We start from the raw sequence: 15220 nt of genomic DNA on the forward strand, positions 1-15220 counted from the left end.
GTGGATAACCGCGTATCCGTATCTGTTATATTGTTCATCGGACATATTTTTAATGGTTAAATGACTTGTTATTGAATTATACAAATGTTTGCATTATTTTTCGATATTATTCTGACTTGATATCGAATGATCTTGTATGATTAAATAGATTGTGCAACTCATGTATATAATTGAAACTCACTCGTGAATGGTTGTGGTTGATAGGATTAACGTTTATAAACAATGTTATTACATGATTTTCTAGGTTATATGGTAAGTTTTATCGTTTCAATCTGTGAATTTACTAAGCTCTATTGAAGCTTACTTGTGTTGTTTTTTCTATTTCCTTGTAGATATCATAGAATCAGGCGATTAGATCAACTCAAAAATCACACTATCCAACTATCTTTCAATAGAATTTGAAAATATTTTCTTTTGGGATATGTGGCATGTAATAAGAGTATCTTGTATATATTATAAGTATTTACTTCAAGTGGTATGTTTATGGTAGTGTGACGGTTATATGTTCAAGGTTATTATTGTGGTTGTTTATAGGTTGTTGTGAAAATCAAAATTTGGTAATGAACTTGTCTTGTAATAGGAGTTATGTTGTTTATGAATTTGTTTTCAAGATATGGAAATGCTTGTTATTGATTTGGCTATTTTGTTGGTGCTTCATGAATGTGAAAGGTATGGATTAATTGGTATGTTTGGCATGTGAAATAGGAAGGAACTTGTAGTCTTTGAATGTGAATTGGTTGGTTTATAAAATGTATTGCCAATGAGGACATATTGGTTAGACACTTAAGTTGCACTACACCAAAACAGGCTTTTAGCGGCGTTTTTAGTGGCGTTTAGATAAAAAACGCCGCTAAAAATCAAGCATTAGCGTCACTTTTAAAAAAACGCCGCTAAAGATTAAGTATTAGCGGCGCTTTTTTAAAAACGCCGCTAATGCTTATTTTTAGCGGCGTTTTTCAAAAAGCGCCGCAAAAAATCTAAGCCCAACGACGTCGTTTTTTTAGTTTTCGAGGCTTTAGTGTTTTTTAAAAAGTGCCGCTAATGCTCAGGGTTTTAGCGGCGTTTTTAAAAAAGCATCGCTAATGATCGGGTCTTTAGCGGCGTTTTTCGAAAAGCGCCGCTAATGATCGGGTCTTTAGCAGCGCTTTTGAGAAAGCGCCGCTAATGCTCGGGTCTTTAGTGGCGGTTTTAATGAAGCGTCGCTAATGCTTAGGGCAATAGTGGCATTTTTGTTTCAAACGCCACAAATTTTTTTTGCAAAAGGGCGCCCTTTTTAATTATGAAATGAAAATCTTTCTTTTTTTCCCCCTTCTTTTTCCCAAAATCGATCCCCCTCACCCTAGAAATCTCTTCTTCTTTTTTTCCCCATTTTATTTTTCCCAAACTATTTCTCCCCTACCCCAATTCCCTTTATTTTCCCCCCCAATTTCCCCAAATCGGTAGCCCTCACCCTAGAAATCTCTTCTTCTTCTTCCTGATTTTTTATTTCCTCAAGTCACTGTATCGACGAAGTGCCCCAAAGGAAAATTTATTTGGGTTTTTATTTTTCGAGAACTTTCTTTGGTTTCTCCATTAAAAATTGTTCATCTTTTTTTTTTTTACCCTTTTCATTTGCATCGTATCCATTTGTATGTCATCATGCACCTATTTTCCATCTTAGCTAAGATGGTAAGCTTCTCTGAGAAAGCTTTCTTTGGGTTCTATAAACCAATATATTATGTTGATGCCTTCTGTAAGTTAACTTGAAGTTTGAAAGTTTCTATTCTTCATTGTGAAGGATGCCATTCATTACTTTTAGGGTAATACTTGATATTATACATTAATTTCTTTCGGGCTTTATATGCCTCGTGGATAAATACCTTCATGGTTTGTTTGGCCTTGCTAATGACCTGCAGCAGAAGTGCGAAAATTGGTGAATAGTTTCTCCTTTTCTCTTGTATTCTTATTGTATTTATAATCCAACTTTTATGTGGAATGATCTCGTAAATATTTCCTAATTTTCCTATAATTTACTATTGAAGCCTATAAAAACTTGACATGAATTACTTGTCATTTCTGATTTTCTGATTTCGGTATTTATATTGAATACAGCCTTAGAATCAGACATGCTTTGTCATCTAGTTTTTGGTGTTAATGGTTCTTGTCGTTTTCTTCTATAATGAAACTGTTGACATGTTGGACTGTGCAAATATATATATCATGTAATTGAATACTATGAAAAGGCTATTTTCGACTCTTTTCATGATTTCATCTGTATAACATTTCCAATTTTTTAATAAAGCTAGTGATGAATTGTAGAAAGCTCTCTCATTTCTTCCAAGTTTGTGCATTGTCAGATCAATGTTTCCTTTTCTTTTTCTTGCCACATGATCAGGTTTGTGCAGCATTTGTTCAGCTAATTGAGGTTCGTCCATCTGTTCTAGAGGTAGGTATTGCAGTATATTGTAACATCTTTAGTTCCATGTCATTCTCTTTTTAAGCCTGTTTACAAATCTGTATTTTTTTCTGATGTCACTTTCCATTATTTAACAGCTACATATGAAGAATGTAATTGAATATATGTTGCAAGTAAATAAGGACACTGATGATGAGGCGGCACTTGAAGCATGTGAATTTTGGTAACTTTCTTTGTTCATGCCATTTTTAGTTTCTTATTGGATTAAGTATTTTTAAAACTATAATTTTGATAGCTTATGCAGTTTGACAAGCTTCAAACTAATAGTCTTTGGTGGAATGCGATGTCTCTGAAATTAGATCCTTCTTTTCATTTTTATTTTCGGTTTTTGCCTCTGCTTGTGTCACAATATATGGGTTGTTAAATATGTTGGAAGCATTTATAGTTTGGTTGCCCATCCTCTAGCTTTGTGTGCTAGTATATTTTAAATTAGACTGTAGGTATCAAGGAATTGAATATTTTGCCATAATTGTCTAAGTAGTTTCATTAGAAATCTAGATTCTTTTCTTTCTTGCACACGTGGAGAGGTTGAAGGCCATGCGCTTAACTTTACTAGTATTTTATCCCTTCTTGCCCCTGGCTAATGTTTATGTTTCAATGTTGACCTTGGTTTGCAGGTCTGCTTATTATGATGCGCAGTTACCACTTGAGATTTTGAGAGAATATTTTACCACGTCTAATTCCAGTATGCTAATAGTTTGCTGACTTTTATATTTTTGTTCTTTTTTTCCTTTTCCTGCAGAGCCATTTATATGATCTTTAGTTTTCACATAAAACCTCGATTTCATACGGCACGATTTCATGGTTCTGAGGATGCGAAAGATGATGTAAGTATTTTTTTTTCCACTTTTCTATTTTATAGGGATCTTAAATTGTTTCATGTTTTCCACTTTTACTAGATATTGCACGTGGAATTGTTAAAGCCATAGGACACTTCAAGGGGACCTGGTGAGTGGTAATTTAGTTTTGTCTTCTGTGACCTAATTAATTGGCCCACTGATTAATGGGCAAGAACATACTGTGTAGGTAAAAAATGAGTCTTTGAATAAACTGAATGAGCTTGAGGAAATGCGTGAGAGACTAGAGGCAAGGAAAGTAGTTATGGCAAACATGTCAACTCGTTGCAAAGTTGCAATAGAGGATGCTAAAAAGCAGGAGGAAATGCTTAGTTATTGAAGTAAGATCATTGTTGGTTGTTGGTACCTCTCTTTCTATAGCAAGAAAGCGATTACATGTGAAGCATTTTTATTCTAGCTTAAATTAACTTTGAAATTTCATTTTGATATTATCATGAATGCTGAATTTATGATATATTTGAAGGTTTCTTCTTATTCAGCTTTAAATGTTATTTATTCTCCTCTTGGATCAGTAAGACCTCTCTCTTTGCACCTCCACCCCCTGTGAAGGTGGTTGAGGGGCTTAGATGAGATGATTCTCATTCTATGAATTCCTTTGCATAGTCAAGGTGGTTGAGGGGCTTAGATGAGATGTTGTTGGATTTTTTTTTTTGGCACATTAAAAAAAGAGAAAATGACCCAAAGTATGAAATATGAAAAAAAGTATATTTAATTCTCAGCTTTAATTGTTTCTGTTTATAATTACCATCTAGGTGCCAGCCAAGCATAACTCTGCATAAGTAATAAGGGTTAATGTTGCTTATCCAAAAAAGAAACAAAAAAGAGTACTTTCCTGTTATGTTGCATCACACTCATCATATTAGCTAAAGACTAATAATATGTGAAAAGAGATATATGCTTATTTGGATGGAACAAAAATTGGAGGGTTGAATATCATATTTTATGTAAAAGAGTTATCCCTTTAATTTTTCTTATTACTATTTTTCAAATTATTGTTGTAATGATTTATGACTCTTCTTTCAAGATCGATCTTTATTCTTGTTTCCTCATGCATTTCTTCTAGGATTGCTATGTTTCTAATTTTCTCATTTATGTCCTAATGCAATATCCAGAGGGTCATGTTTTAAGAAGCATATATGCTCTTTTCAGAATGGTTAGTACACCTTCAAGTAAAGATAGCGTATTGGAAGAATTCTTTCGAGATATATGCATAGCAATATGGACTACAACTCAGTGGATCTGCTCCACCAATCTTTGGTATGTTTTCTTTGACGTTTCCTGCATTTGCCTATATCACTATCATACTTGTCCTTTTCACATTGTTAGACATGCATCTTACAGAAGTGTCGCATCCTTTCTTTAAGTTGGAATGGTGGTCTGTATTACAATTATGGCACTTTTGGCTTCTTTTTAAAACCTGAGTAGGCATATTATTTTTGGGCCTTTTGGTAGTATTTTGTCACTATTTAAAAGGTTTAAAGAGAGATTTTGGTACAAATATCCTATTAGGAAAATACGCTTGTAACCTATCTGATGTTTACAATAACTGATTTTTACAATAGTTTGGGACTTTTTTCACTTTTGATGTTGATGTGACTTCCTATCTGCATTTGGTACTAAGTAGAGCATCTTGGCATAACTCATTCTATATGGATTACTGACATCTTATGGGAGAAAAGTTATGTTGTTGTTGTCGTAATTGTAACACATGTCATTGCTATTATTTTTTGTACGGTAGAATTTGCTTACTGAATCTTTACTGCTATTACTCTTATTGATTATGTCCACTCTAAGGAGTATCTAAATAATTTTATGAAAAATTTGATGCCAATTTTTTATCATTACAACAAGTGTTATGTTGAATTTGTTGTATTCTGCATGTAGTTAACTTTTCCTCTGTTGCACTTATTTTCTAAATATTGATTTCATTTCTTGAAAATACCTCCATTGTTTTAAACTTATGACCAGATGGAGAAGTTTACGGAGAAGGAGAGGGAGCTTCGAACTAGTTCACTAACTAGAAAACAACCTAATACTGGGTCAAAAGAAACCAGCTTAGATGAAGTGCTATGTAGGCACAAGGAGAGAAAACCTTTTGCCTATGGACTTTGTAATGAATGTTATGAAGAGGTGAGCACCCATGTACCTACTAGGCGTTCCTATCTTCTTTTGCCCGCTACAATTGTACCATTGGAAATTGTTCTATCATTGAAGCTCAAGTTCATGCTGTCACTGGTTGGTGCAGTTCATAAAGGCTTCAGGAGGATGGAGGATCAGATCCACCAGCATTCCAGCGTGCTGAGAAAGAGAGACTGGCAAAATCATCTATTCAGGAAAATGCTAAAGTATGTTCTGTAATCATACTTTCTAAAGGTTTAAGGACAGTGAAAGGTTGAAAATCCTAATTGTAATCACTTGATATATTTTACTTTGCCAATGTCATGTGGGCACTCAAGTTATTCTCTCACAATCTACTTCTTTCCCTTCCTAATGTGCTAACTGATCTCTTATTTGTGTTATTAATTTATTATTTTAAATTCTAAAACTAAATTCATTAATTTTTATATTTAGTTTTAAAGTTAAAATTTTCATAGAAAATTTAATTTAAATAATATTTTTATTTATACTTAAAAGTATATTTAAAGTTCAAACTTAAAAATAAAACATAATATAATATTTATCATAAAAATAAATATTATTTGATTAAAATAATTTTTTTAAAGATTATGTTTTTAGCGGCGTTTTTGCTAGAAGCGCCGCTAAAGGTCATGGTCTATAGCGGCGTTTGTGGGAAAAGCGCCGCTAAAGGTCCTGGTCTTTAACGGCGTTTGTGGGAAAAGCGCCGCTAAAGGTCCTGGTCTTTAGTGGCGTTTATGTGAAAAGCGCCGCTAAAGGTCCTGGTCTTTAGCGGCGTTTGTGGGAAAGCGCCGCTAAAGGTCTTGGTCTTTAGCGGCGTTTGTGGGAAAAGTGCCGCTAAAGGTCTTGGTCTTTAGCGGCGTTTTTTTCTAAAAACACCACTAAAGTTAGCGACGTGTTCTTTAGCAGCGTTTTTTCCGGCGCTTCTCAAAGCGTCGCAAATTCTTTTAGCGGCGCTCCTAAAAAAGCGCCGCTAAAAGCCTGTATTGGTGTAGTGTTGAATGTTTTGGTATGTTTTTAAGCTTGTTTGGATGTGTTTTTGAAGGCATGTTAATGGTTGATTTTGGTTTGGCTTGGTACCTAAGAATTGCAATTGGTTTGCCTTATTTTGAAAGCTATTTTAGGTGCACACGACCTGAGACACGAGCTATCACACAACCGTGTGGACTAGTTAATTTTGGTGTAGGTTTGTCCCACATGGTCACAGGTTGTTACACGATTTGAAGACACAACCGTGTGATCCTATTTCGATTTGCAAATGAGCGGACACACGGTTTGCGACACTGCCATGTGAACTCTGTTTCCAAAATTTTTACATTTTTTTGTTTTGTTTCAAATTAGTCCTTAATTGTTTCCAGACTATTTTTAAGGTCCCATAAGCTCAAAATAAGGCTTGTAATTTGTATATATGCTATATTTAATGAATGGATTGAATATTGATATTTAAATTAATAATTGAATAGTTTTATGATGATAGTTGATTCTATGTGTGCCGTAATACTTTGTAACCCTAATTTGACGACGAAGACGAGTTAGAGGTTTTACATTTAGTGGTATCAAAGCTATGGTTTAGTCGATTCTTGGACTGAACGTAGCATGATGGAGTCTAGAAATTACATGCCACATAAACCTGTGATAGTGTGATGTAATTTGATTTGATCTAACCCCTGTTTTTTTTATAGATTTGATGGAGTCGGCAAAGTCTGATCGTGCTGACACTGATGAAGTAAATAACAATGTTTCGACTTTCGAATAAGAAGTAAGTCGTAGTCTACTGATTCTGCAAATGTCTGAAAATGAAGTAAAAATGTCTTTTTTGGTTTAATAGGTTAATGGTTCACGAAATTTATGCGAACCAACTCTGTGGCTTAACAACCTCCACCCCCTCATCCTCAAAGGCCTATACTACAAAATATTAACAAGATTTCTAATGATAAATTTTGAAGATACGAAGCCGAAGAGTTTCGTGGTAAAAGTGAGTGATGATCCGATTAGAGTTGAGTATTTGTTAGAACATACAGAGAGTTCTGGATGAAAGGTTACGTCCTTCCGAAGATTGTTTGAGGTATGCAGTGTCATTGTACTCTTATTTATATTAACTATTTAAAATATATATAAAAAGCTAAGATTTAGATTTTTTTTTCTTTTGTGTGTGAGAGTAAAAATTATTAAAATATCCTTATTTATATTAACTATTTAAAAGATATATAAAACTAAATTAATTTATATTTTTATATCATCATATTAGATTATTTAAATATTATTTATTATATTTAATTTTTTTAAAATTTATATATATTATTAGTTTTACAAATAATTTATATTAAGGCTAATTATTTTATCCAACTGCCACTAGAGTAGAAAAACTCCACAAACGAGTCTAGGAAGATGTCAAGTGTCTTTTTTAATTATTTTATTATTATTATTTTAATACACTCTAAAAACAAGTGTTATCAACCAAGATCTGCTTATAGAAATTTTTACTCCACTAGAATGTATGGAATAATAATTCGTATTTTCATTCCTTAAAAGTATTTAAATTTTATATTTACATATAATTGTATTAAATTATTTAAAGATCATATAACTTAATTAATATTTTACTTTTTACTATTATTTCTAAAAAAACATTTTAACCTTTATTCGATAAAAAAAAGTTAAAAATTAACCATTCATACTTTTTCATAACACTATCAACGGTTCAATGTAATGGTATAGCAATTACAACTCAATTCTATGGCCCCACCACAAACCCTTGTTTGATTCAATGGAACGTGTATTACAGGCCTTGCTATTTAGTTTTCTATTCCTGCTCATCACTGAATAGAGGATAAATAGCATTCTTTGCCCCACCCTTTAAATTGCCATTTAGAGTACGGTAGGAATGCTGAGAGATTACTTTTTTTTTTTCATTTTTACCCTTATTTTTCATGGTCATCCTTTCTGCTGTTTCAACTACAGCCTTTACGTTCATTACCTTTTCCATTTATAAAGCCCTAAACACCATTGCCCCTCACCAATTTTTACAATCTTTTCCTCGTAGGAATCGAGATCGTAGAAATTTCCCAATTAAGGGAAAAATCTTCAGCAAGGAAAAAAAATCCAAACTCAATTGAAGAACACATTAGCGTCTGGTTTTGATTTCAAAGTGATTCAAGACAAGGTTTCTCTTCATTTAAGACCTTGGCATCGTTCATTTCAATTCTGGGTTCGAACAGTTGATATTTATACGGGCTATAAGTTCCCGTCTTTATCTTCTTATTTTTTTATTATTCTTTTTGTTGTTAATTTGATAGTTTTACATTGTTGGGTAATTGTTGAAATGATAGGTGTTTCAACTTTGAGTGAGTTTTGTGAAGGATCCACAAAAGCAATAAGTAATGTGGGATAAACAACATGAGTTTGTTTTTTGTTTTTTTTAGTTTCTTTATTATTTAATTCTTATTGATTGATTTAGATATTCTTAGTTCTTTAAACTACGGTCTTTGCTTTTGTGTTTTTTCAGTTCAATTAAAATGGGTTTGTTTGTTTTTACTTTTTCTGTACTATTTGATTCTTATTGATTGCCCCTTTTGTTGATTTTGTTGTTCTTAGCTCTTTGCAAATTACAGTCTTTACTTTTGTGTTTTTTCGGTTCAAATTTAAATTGGTTTGTCTGTTTTTACTTTTTTTGTACTGTTTGATTCTTATTGATTGCTCCTTTTGTTGATTTTACTGTTCTTAGCTATTGGCAAACTGCACAACATTTTCTTTTTATGTTCTTTCAACTCAATTAAAGACTAAATTTTACCTGTATGTTCAAATTTATTTATGTTCCTTTTGAAATCATGTTTTACTTATTGATATTTTCCTTTTCACTTTGGTACTAAATACTTTTATTGGTAAATATACCATTTGATGTTGTTGAACTTGTTTTAGAGAAGGAGTTTGGTCGAAGCATGGGTGAAATTTTTGAGAATTTTGATGTAAATCCTCTGGGTTCGGCATCGATCGCATAGGTATTACTTTTTCATTTCTTTACTTGGATTGAAGTTTTATATGAGCATGCTGGGAAGGGTATAGGTTTATATGAGCCTGCTGGGAAGGGTGTAAGTTTATATGAGCATATGTTGGGAAGGGTATAGGTTTATGTATTTAAACATATAAAATCTTTGAAGTTTGAACATTTTTATTAAACAAGCTTTATGCTTCCAACATACAGTAGGATATGGCACATTTTTTGTTTTAATGCTACCATAATTTTTAATAGTTTTGCAGGGTTCTCAGGTTCCAGAAATAGAATAATGCTTACAAAAACCGAGTGGATATACCTTAACATGTGTTCGTATCTGAATTAGGTTCATCAAACAAGATTGAGAGGTGATAAGAACGATGTTGTTGTTAAGGTAAGTCCCCTTGAAGATGATTTTAAAGCCTCATATGTCTATGTGATTTTGACCATTCAAATTTATGGCAGGTGCAACATTTAGGAATCCAGGATCTTATGATGATTGACATTCGTAACTTGCAAGCGTTTGTACTGTACATTCAAAAGACTAATATCAAATTTGATCTGTTTTCCATTACTAAGGAAATGGAAAAATAGGTATTTGTATTCACACTGTTGTTCCTTGCAAAACACATCTATCCTTCTTTTATGTATTTTCCAGATTATATAAATTGAGAGTATCGTACCACTCGGATTTTGATTTCTTTGTTCTTCTGCATGTCATTAATTATTTATCATTTGTGTTGTCAAAATTGGATATGAGATTGACTTTCTAAGAGAAGCCAATGCTATGGAGAGAATTCTTTGTTTCTTATATGAGAATAAAAAAGCCACTCCGGTCTTGGTTCCGATAGTGCTTCGGGGTTTGGTTACAAGGAAAGTTCATTTTGTTGTAATTCTTCGTATTGCTTGTACATGTTTGTCCTAGTACTATCCAAGGATATGTGGAATAGATGTTTGAAAATGCATTATGTAACACCCCAAACCCGGCCTAGACGTTATGGCCGTATCTGGTGTGTCACATTGAAGTGTCTCTCAAAAATTTGGCTTGTTGACAAACTTGTTTATTATTTTTGGAAACCTCTTATTAATATCAAACAGAGCACTTATTCATATGCCTGCCTTGTTAACTGTTTTTTGTTATACTAAGTTGATTTAAAGTGCGGAAGCATTTTGAAAATTCTAACGTTTAAAGCTCGTGTCTTTGAAAACAGTAATTATTTTGAAAATTCGTTTTCAAATAACTAGCAATATAAAAATATGAAAGTAAAAACAAAATTAAAATTTAAAACTAAATAAAAGGCCTTATTACAAAAACAAAATCCAACTTATTAATTAGAATAAAAATAAAAGCTAAAGTGAACAGCAGTGATGGTGTGGCCACCTCCGAGTCCCTCGCAGCACCGGACTGCCTATGGCAGAGGATTACCTGCACAATTAGAAGAGAGGGTGAGTTTACGAAAACTCAGTCTGTAATCCTCTACCAAACAATCAGCATACAACATGCAGAATCAGTCTGGGCATGATCCCTATACAGTAGTAGTGTGTGGGCCATAGCCCAACATAGTAACAGAGTGTGGGCCTTAGCCCAATACAGTAACAGTGCAAATGCAGTAATACAACCCATCCCAATCTAGCCAACACACCACTCCGTACCACCAACACACCATGTGGGGATAAAATCTACCCACCCAGCCAACACACCAATACTGCAAAGAAAGTCGCCAAGAATAGTAACGCAAAGAAAGCTACCAAGAATGAGATTTGTGGCAAAGCCACCAAGACAAAGATACTTCCCCTATATCAGATTCCCAACCCCATGCAGTATGTCATGTCATAGATCATACATGTATGCAATATGTCATACTCAGTAACAGTCATATAAATATCATAAAGCAAAACGGTCAGACATAGCATAAGGCTATAACAGTCATTTCATCTCCTAGGGGTATAATGGTCATTTTATCTTATAAGGGTATTTCAGTAATTTTACCCATCGAGGGTATTTCGATCATTTTACCTATCGGGGGTATTTCGATAATTTTACCCATCAAGGGTATTTCGATAATTTTACCCATCGAGGGTATTTCGATAATTTTACCCATCGAGGGTATTTCGGTAGTTTTATCCTATTTCGGCCTAAGCTCATGATAATGCTCATGGGGGCCTTTATAGTCTCACATCGGGTTTCGTGGCCTCAGTTGACCATTCGAGCATTCGCACGCCCTTACGGTCTCAGCGCCGTCTTTTTTGGCTTTTCGGCTTTTGCCAATTTGTAGTTGAAAGAGAGTGTGATTACACACCTGATTACAAGAAGAGCGCAACCTCCACGTACCCAACCTAGATTCAACATAATCCAACATCAGTCCTTTAACCGTTAGGGTGAGACACCCTCTTTTACAAGACACAACCCAAAAATCACTATCTTTACCTTACTTGTATGAGACCAACCCTACTGTTCCAAACCGCTAACCCAAAAATGATCACACACTGCAACGATAATCTGCACCACAACAATGACTTTCATAAAGTAAACTAGGCCATAATAGTGGCCAGGAGGGGTATTCAGCTTAAAGATAAAGATTGGAAAGGAACCGATTAAAACGAAAAGTGAGGTGCATCGCAACTTACCGATAATCTGCAATACTTACAGCACTTGAATAGCAACAGCGGCGAAAAGAAGATCAGCGCAGGAAGTGATCGAACAGAGGAGTACAATCGGCTAAACCCCACACAAAAAAATACTCAGTTGGTAGTCATGTAACTAAAAAATAATCGTTGCAATGAACCTAAATTTAACAAAATATTGTTAATATATGTAAAAACAATGTAAAATATAAAATTATAGATGTAATAAGCCCAATTTACCCGGGCTTGTACAAACCAAAGTCCCAATCCAATAGCCCAAATATTAACCCTAATTACAACATATATATATATACTATAGAAAATGCATGCATATGTGTGGACTGTGAAATATAAAAGATGTATGTATGTATGCTATAAAATGCCAATGCATATATATATATATATATATATATATATATATATATATATATATATACACATGTATACAAAAAGGTATGAAAAGAAAATGTAAAATATGTATGTATGTTTATATATATATATATATATATATATATGTGTGTGTATAAATATATTTGTAAGAAAACATGAAGAATAATATAAAATATGTGGAAACATACGTGAAGATATATTTACAAAAGTAGAAAAGAAAAGAAAAACTAAAATATAAAAGTATATCTATATAAAAATGTTTGTATGCATAAAAAATATATGCATGTATTTATAAAAGTTTTAAAATATATATATATATATATATACTATATGTGTATAAATATAGACAAAATAAATGAAAATAAATAATATAATAATAATGATAAAATAAAGGAAATTTAAAAACGAATTACAAAAAAAAGAAAAAATAATCAATAAATGAAATTAAAACACGACGGAGGACCATCGCCACACGCGCATTACTTGGGGGCCAAATGGAAATTATCCGCTTCCCCAAAACGGTCTTGCAGAATGAGGGTGAAATGAACAAAAACAAGAATATTCGGGCCAAAATAAAATGGGGTTATTAAAACGCGTTGTAAAAAGAGGACTAATAGCGAAAATATCCCATTCGGCGAGCAGCGGATCCTCCCTTGGTCGGGTCACCACATGGATCATAGCCCCTAAACGGCGCCGTTATCAAATAAGTATTTAAATGAAAAATATTTCAAAAAAAACATTTTCATCATAAAATAGTAAAAAATCATTGCCTCTTTTTGCTCGCTAGGGTTTGGAACCCTAGCATCCTCGCCACCTCTCCAATGATTGATTCGGTCCAATTTAAGACCGATTCGACCCCAACTCAGGTAAGTTTTCTTTTTCTTTTTCTTTTTCTTTGTTATTTTAAATGAAACAAAATGAAAAGTAAAAGAAAATGAAAAACATCCGTAAAACGATAGACACTGTCAATGACGGAAAGGAAATCACCTTTAAAAAACAAGTTTTTCACTGCTTTTTTTCTCCATCTCGATCCCCTTTTACACTGAATCCCCCCATCGGTTTTTATAACCGAAAACAAAGAAAAAATAAACAAATCAAAATCCCGCAAAAATACAAAGAAAATCATTATTTCTGTTATTGTTGCCTCTACTCTGGTGTTGGTTCCGCTTTTTCTCGCAGGTACGGGAGTCGTGGAAGAGGCGCACGTGCACGGAGGGTCGTGTGGCGACATTCACGGCGGCATGCAAAGGTGAAATTGCTGCGGCGGCTACTAGGGTTTTTGCTTTTTGATTTGGCTGAAAATTTGTTAAGTTTTGGGCTTGTTGGGCTGTTAGTATTTTGGGCTTGTAATTAGGGTTAATATTTGGGCTATTGGAATGGGACTTTGGTTTGTACAAGCCCGGGTAAATTGGGCTTATTACAGCTGCCCCTCTTTGCTTGTTATCGTCTAACGGGAACAGAGCAAAGACTAAAAGCCCAATTGTGCCCGGTCTTACTGAGCCTCACCTTCTTCAGTGCTTTTCTTCTTCTTCAGGTAACCACATTCCCTCCTACTGCATCTTCAGAGGTATAGGAACTGGTACTTCAATCTACCCCATTGCAATTTCGGGGAGATAGGATTCATATGTTGTAGCTTCTCGAAAGAACAAAATTTGCTATCTTTAATCTGCTCCACTGCAACTTCAGGGAGATAAGACTTATAGATTCAACTTGTTCTGCTACGACTTAAAGATAAATCGGATGCGATCTACTCTACTGCAATTTCAGAGAGATGAGATCTGTGATTTTAATCCACTCCATTATAACTCCAAGGAGATAGGATCGCCATTTTCATGCGCTCCATCGCAACTTCGTGGAGATAAGACTTGTATCTTCGATCTACTTCACCACCAGTATGGGAAAACAAGATCAGTTTTCTTCTATCTACTTCAACACCAGTATGGGAAGACAAGATCTGCTATCTTTGATCTACTTCACGCCAATACATGAAGACAAGATCTATTTTCTCGATCTATTCCACTACCGACCAGGGAGATAGAATTACTGGCTTCAATATACTCCACTGCAACCTCAGGGAGGTAAAATCTGCCATCTTTGATCTGCTCCACTACTGCTTAGGGAGATAAGATCTGTAATCTTCAATCTATTCCTACTGTTGCCTAGGGAAGTAGAATTACTAGCTTCAATGTACTCCACTGTAACCACAGGGGGGTAAAATTCACCATCTTTGATCTGCCCCACTACTGCTTAGGGAGACAAGATCTGAAATCTTCAATCTATTCCACTGCGCCTGTGGAAGTAGAATTATCGGCTTCAATGTACTCCACTGTAACCACGGGAGGTAAAATCCACCATCTTTGATCCGCTCCACTCATCGCTAGGGAGATAAGATCGTAATCTTCAATCTATTCCATCGCGCCTGTGGAGATAGAATTACTAGCTTTAATGTACTCCATCGCAACCTCGTGGAGGTAAAATCGCCATCTTTGATCTCGCTCCACTATCGCTTAGGAGATAAGATCGTAATCTTCAATCTATTCCATCGCTGCCTGTGGAGATAGAATTATCGGCTTTAATGTACTCCATCAGTAACCTCGTGGAGGTAAAATCGCCATCTTCGATCCGCTTCCACTATCGCTCGGGAGACAAGATCTCAAATCTTCAATCTATTCTGCTGCTGTCTGTGGAAGTAGAATTATGGTTTCAATGTACTCCATCAGTAACCACGTGGGAGGTAAAATCCGCCATCTTCGATCCGCTCCACTA

The 15220-nt window shown here is 34.4% G+C and overlaps 2 long non-coding RNA genes across 2 annotated transcripts; both read left to right on the plus strand.

The window, feature by feature from the left end:
• Positions 1 to 3066: 3066 nt before the first annotated feature.
• On the plus strand, positions 3067 to 3405 carry LOC128035364 (uncharacterized). Its single transcript, XR_008191778.1, has 2 exons — positions 3067 to 3282; positions 3355 to 3405. It is a non-coding gene; the product is annotated as an uncharacterized LOC128035364 (long non-coding RNA).
• A 4876-nt stretch (positions 3406 to 8281) lies between these two features.
• On the plus strand, positions 8282 to 10140 carry LOC105763634 (uncharacterized). The gene is made up of 4 exons (XR_001124348.2): positions 8282 to 8611; positions 9367 to 9446; positions 9698 to 9833; positions 9905 to 10140. It is a non-coding gene; the product is annotated as an uncharacterized LOC105763634 (long non-coding RNA).
• The last annotated feature ends 5080 nt before the right edge of the window (positions 10141 to 15220 follow it).

The sequence above is a fragment of the Gossypium raimondii genome, chromosome 12 (genome assembly GCF_025698545.1).
Source record: "Gossypium raimondii isolate GPD5lz chromosome 12, ASM2569854v1, whole genome shotgun sequence".
Lineage (NCBI taxonomy): Eukaryota > Viridiplantae > Streptophyta > Magnoliopsida > Malvales > Malvaceae > Gossypium > Gossypium raimondii.